The sequence below is a fragment of the Alexandromys fortis genome, unplaced genomic scaffold (genome assembly GCF_014885135.2).
Source record: "Alexandromys fortis isolate MF-2015 unplaced genomic scaffold, M_Fortis_MF-2015_v1.1 scaffold_308, whole genome shotgun sequence".
Lineage (NCBI taxonomy): Eukaryota > Metazoa > Chordata > Mammalia > Rodentia > Cricetidae > Alexandromys > Alexandromys fortis.
In genome coordinates this window covers 706,608-712,409 of record NW_026068180.1, presented here as the reverse complement: position 1 = coordinate 712,409, position 5,802 = coordinate 706,608, and positions in this window count along the sequence as shown.

Below are 5,802 nucleotides of genomic sequence, written 5' to 3'. Positions count from 1 at the left end.
TGTGTGTGTGTGTGTGTGTGTGTGTGTGTGTGTGTGTGTGTGTGTGTGTGTGCGCAGAGGTGAACCTTGAGGATCATTCTCAGGCTCTGTCTATCTTGTGTTTTAAGGCATGGTCTCTCACTTAGCTTGGTGATTAGGCTAAAGTGGCTAATCAGAGAACCTCAGGTATCTGTCTGTCTCCAGCTCCCCAGAGCTTGAATTACAGGCGTTATCACCACACCCAGCTTTTCACACAGATTCTGGGAATGGAACTCAGGACCTCACGCTTGCCTGGCAAACACTTTACCTATCCAGCTGTTTCCCAACTACCTCTTAGTATTTTATATAATCTGTCCAGAAAATGAAAAATATTTACTTGGTATAAACAAATTTCCTGTATATTAACTACCAATAGGTATTTATTATTCACTGAAAATCAGCCTGTAATAACAAAGGAACCATGGAACTAAAATATCAACCCATGCTACAGGAGTGAATCAATTCATCCCAACATTAGAGACAGTATGACTTACACATATGACACAACAAAACATGTCAAAAAAAGGCCATCATTTCATCTGTAATACCATAATAGACGATGGTTTTGACTCATACTATGAACATTGTCAATAATGTCATCTTTACCAATGTATCAGGTCACCGAGACACAGAGTCATACCATCATAGAATTTTAAAATTCTCATCTCCTTGGTTTTATTTCAAACAATTGTTAATGAGGGAAAACAAGTTATACAAAGTCAAAGGTACATTAATCTGGAATTTCCTAAGAGAAAAATAATCAAATTTTAGTAAAGAAAATCTTCCCTTGTACAATGAGTTTCTTGGCAGAAAAAAAAATGAACACACCATACACTTTTGACAAAGGACTTGGAGGACTCAGGCTGGAACTGACCTGGAAGCCTCCTCCTGGAGGACTAGCTCTCAGAATATCTAATGGTGCTATGCAAGCTGCCCATGAAAATAGCTATTAATAGTCCTAACCTAGTTCTAAAACCACAACAATGACCATCACAGTAAGATATACCCAAGGTTGCAAGAGTGTCACCAACATCCTGGAAGTAACTAAGAACTGTCTAACTAGACATATGGCCCACTCAGTGGGAGGTATTCGTGTCTGATACTAGAAACCTAGTCAACTACCTGTGGCTGTGACATCATGGAGCCCAGTAGAGAAAAACCTACTTTCCTCACTGGGTTCCCTACTGCACTCTACATAACGACCCTCGCATCATAGATGAGTGTAGCTCTAATTCCTCATCAAGTAAGTTTCATTTGCAGCAGATGGAGACCATTACAGACATCTACAGACTGGTCAAAATGCAGAGAAGAGAGAGTATAGTATGGGAAACATACCATAAGTGTTCATGTATTTACAGTGTTCCTGTATGTAATTCCACTAAGCATATTCTGCAATGTTGACTTAGTGGTTATGAATTGCTTTAGTTTATATTTATCTTGTATTTATTACTGTATTAATTTTGAGAAGTAAACTTTCTGGACATAATAATCTTTGCTGGCATTTTTATTTAACCTTATGGCTTGAAATCTGTCATTCTATTCTGTCTTAACTTTTATGATTTCTGCTGAGGGTTCCGATGTCATTATGGTGAATTTGTCTTCGTAAATGAGTGCCTGTTCTCTTTCAGCTTTTGCTATTGTCTTTGTTTTGTAGTGTTCACATTTTAACTAAAATGTGTTGTGAAGAGGATCTTTTCTGTTCATTTCTTCTTGGGTTTCTAAAGACAACTTGTGTTTAGATGTTCACTTCTTTGCATGGATTTGGGAAATTTTCTTTTATAATTTTATGCAATATGTCTTCTATGCCTTTAGTTTTTTTTTTTTTTTTGTAACCTCAGTTCATTCTTCTATCCTATGGATTCATAGGCTTTGTTTCTTGAGCAAATCACAGAATTCTAAACAAATTATGATCATCCTTATCTTTTAATGATGCCTGAATGTCACATTTCACCAGACTTGTCTCCCAGCTTAGACATTTTTTCCTCCTTGAGCTAGTCTATTGTAATGCATCGACACTGTAATCTTTTAAAAAAAAGATTTATTTTATTTTTAATTACTTTCAGATGCAAGTGTGTGTGTGTGTGTGTGTGTGTGTGTGTGTGTGTGTACATGTGCACGTTTGTACATGGATGCAGTGCCCATGGAGGACAGAAAAGGGTTTTGGATCCCCTGGAGACAGAATTACAGGCAGCTAATTGTGAAGTTGTGAGTCATGTTATATGGACCCTGGGAAATGAATTCACGTTCTCTGCTGAGGAGTAAGCCTTCTTCACTGCTGAACCACGACTCCAGCATGAGTTTCGCTGATTTCTCCCTCTGCTCGAATTTGTAATTGAATCCCAGTAGTGAAGCTTCCATCTTAGTTATTGTCCTTTTCAGTGTTAAAATTTTGGTGTGTTTGTAAATATTTTCTACTTTTTCATGTGTCATTACTGATTCCCTTTAGTTCCTTCTCGAAGGTTCCCTCAGCTCTGAATACTTTCAAGAAACTAAAAACTTTTGTGATTTTATAACATCTAAAGTCCCTTTAAAAAGTATTTCCTGTAAACTGTCTCCTATGTGACCATTACTCTCCGTTTCCTTTGTAATTCTGTGATGACAACTGGAGAGTGTGGACATTGCCCACCAAGGCCACTTTCATTCTTAAAAGTGGCTTGTTTTTACAAACTGGAAGGTAGAATTCACATCTTAACCTTCTAGAGTGACAAACTCGCCTCCTCCTCTGTCTCAGAGTCTCACGTGTGAACCTTCTGACCACATCTTCTTAGGATGTGGCAAACAGTTTGGTTTGAGGCAGGTAAGACATATGCTGCCTAATCACTTACCAGAAGCTTGAATTTATAACTGCAAAACGTGTGGTTTTCTCTTTATCATGTCTAATAATTCTCCTGACATATCATCTATCATTCAGTCTTGGTGTGACTGTTCTGCTGTGAGGAATTCTGGTTATTTAGTTTCCGACCAAATGACTGACAAAAGACCCTTAGGTACACACGAAACAGGAGGGTCAGGTCTTCCCTAGGAGAAACTGCGTATTGCAGGAGCCTGTCTCTGAGAAATCCGTACGAATGGCACAGTGGTGTTGCTTTACCTCGCCACCGTGACACTTGGGAATTGGTGACAACACTGTTCTGACCACATTTCTACTTGTGATCACTTACCAGAACCCCCAAGTTGTCTAGAAACTCCAAACCCTTTTAATGTTTTCTCATTTTAAGTTTCTAAGTCTGGAAGGTTGAGGATCTGAGGATCGGTTGGTAGGCCGTGGTAAATCTACCAAAGCGCTGAATAGTTCCTAAGGGCTCTAAGAAATCACACATTTGACTTCTTTTGGTATCACATACTAAAGATTTAACTCTTTAGCTAGGAGTATAACAAGCGTCTGCACAAGTTACTCAATAACTCTTGAGGACATGCTGGGGACAGGACATAATAGAGTTTGTGTTAGTGTGTGCCTTTAGTTTAGCTCCTTCCTTCCTAGAAATGTCACCTTTGACCCAATTATCACAGGGGGAAGGGAGATGGGCATTTTAATTTTCCCCACTGAGGTTATAAGAGTTAAGGAGGGGAGAAAAGACCTGCTGCCAAAAAGATGCTCAGCCTGGTACATGCTGGGTGTCTCAGAAAAGTGTCCTGAACGTTATCAATTCCCAGATGACTTACATAGAGAAAAGATGAGATGAGGCAGCAGTACATCATAGATATCTGAAACAATTTGTGTGTGTGTGTGTGTGTGTAGTGTGTATGCATATGGTCATGCATGTGTGTATGTGTGTATGTGTGTGTACATGTCTGTGCATGCCTGGGCATGCATGTGTGAAGGACAGAGGTTGATGTTGGTGTGTCTTCCTCAATATTGTTCTCAAGCCTACTTGTTGAGACAGTTTCTTCACTGAACATAAAGTTTGTTGTTTTAGCTTGACTACCTGGTCAATGGGGCCCTGGGATCCACGTATCTCTGCCTCCCAATGCTAGGGTTACAGATATATGAAGTAATTCAGACTCCTGTAAGTGCTGTTAATTTTTTTAAGACAGGTTCTCACTATGTAGTCCTGGCTAGTCTGATGCTTGCTGTGTGATTCAGGCTGGCCTTGAACTCACTGAGATCTCCCTGCCTCCATTTCCAGAGTTCTGGGATTAAAGAAATGTACCACAACTCAGCTTTACGTGGGTGCTAGGGATTCAACCTCATGCCCACATGCTTGCCCAGCAGGTGTGTTAGCTACTGGGTCACCTCCTCAACTCTCCTGAAATAATTTGAGGCTGCCATTTGGTAGCAGAATTTGTTTTGATACATGTCTTAACTACAAATGCAGTGAAAGAGATGTCAGAGAAGAAAGCAGGCAAGTGGTGTTCAGATTAATCTGTATCTTAAAGTGTTTTAAGCTTGCACAAAGGAGTTGCACAGGCTCTCCCTGACTTCTCTACATTCTGCACGGAACTGATCATCTATCACATTCCAAAGGCAAAGAGACTCAAAAATGTCAAGTGATGTACCCAAAGGTCACATGGTTCCAGAAACATGTGGACACACATATGTGACATACATGCCTACCACAGTGAAAAGCTTCTTTACCTCTCTGAGAAGTGGTAGAAACCACAGCAGGCAGATTTCGGTAGAGGAAAGTGCTCTCAATAATCGGAGATCACCTGAGAATGTCTGCTCTGGGGAACCCAAATGCTTTCTCCTCAAGGAACTAGAGAGGCTGGAGAACATCTGTCGTGGTTCTAAAACGATGCCATGAGTGCAAGCACAAAATCAATTTGGGGGCCTCTTGCCCTTCTGAATGTCTCTCAGCTGGAAACACCTTGTCCTGGAGCCTTGGGGCCTTGCTTTCCTCTTCAGTTAATGGAGCTTTCTTGTCAGTTTTCAGGCTGCATGATTTTTATTTATCATTTGAGCTATGACATGGGATTTTTAAAAATTAAACTGTAGGGGCATTTCCTCAAATAAATTGTGTGTCTGTGTGTGTGTGTGTATGTCTGTGTGTGAGTTAAGGTATCATTTGAAATCATCTATCTGCCATCTATTTTTTTCCATGACTAAACTAAACTATATCTATAACCTTTACATATACGTGTGTGTAATAAGCTATACATAAATTTATGTTAGTTTGTGTGGGAATGTGGATGTGTGCAGGCATATTGCTACTAAAGTATTCTGTCTGTATCCTTTTATTTCAGTCTTTCCAAACATGATTTTGGTACACGTTTTCTCAGTAATACAAGAAGATGCAAAGTCAACTGCTCTCCCTCATTATGAAGGTGACCCAGTTTGTTAAGGTAGTCTGCTATAAAGATCTTTATGGGCGACAAGACATGAGGGTCACAGGAACCTAAAGGAAGGAATTTCTATAGAGTGTGTGTGTGTGTGTGTGTGTGTGTGTGTGTGTGAGAGAGAGAGAGAGAGAGAGAATATGTGTGTGTGAGAGAGTGTGAATATGTGAGAGTGTTTGTGTGTGTGTGTGTGTGTGAGAGAGAGAGAGAGAGAGAGAGAGAGAGAGAGAGAGAGATGTGTGTGTGTGTGTGTGTGTGTGTGTGTGTGAGAGAGAGAGAGAGAGAGAGAGAGAGAGAGAGAGAGAGAGAGAGAGTGTACTTTGGTGAGGCGACATTCACTAACAACTAGGGCTAGACTTAACTCCAAAACAGTGACCCAGATCGGCATCAAGTGTTCTAGAGGATGGTTTCTGGTCATGTCTTGATAGAATTTTCAGAGTACCATGGGGCCTGGTATCAGTGAAGCGTCTCACTCTGTAGACTTGGGCTCCAAGGGTCACTGTGGGT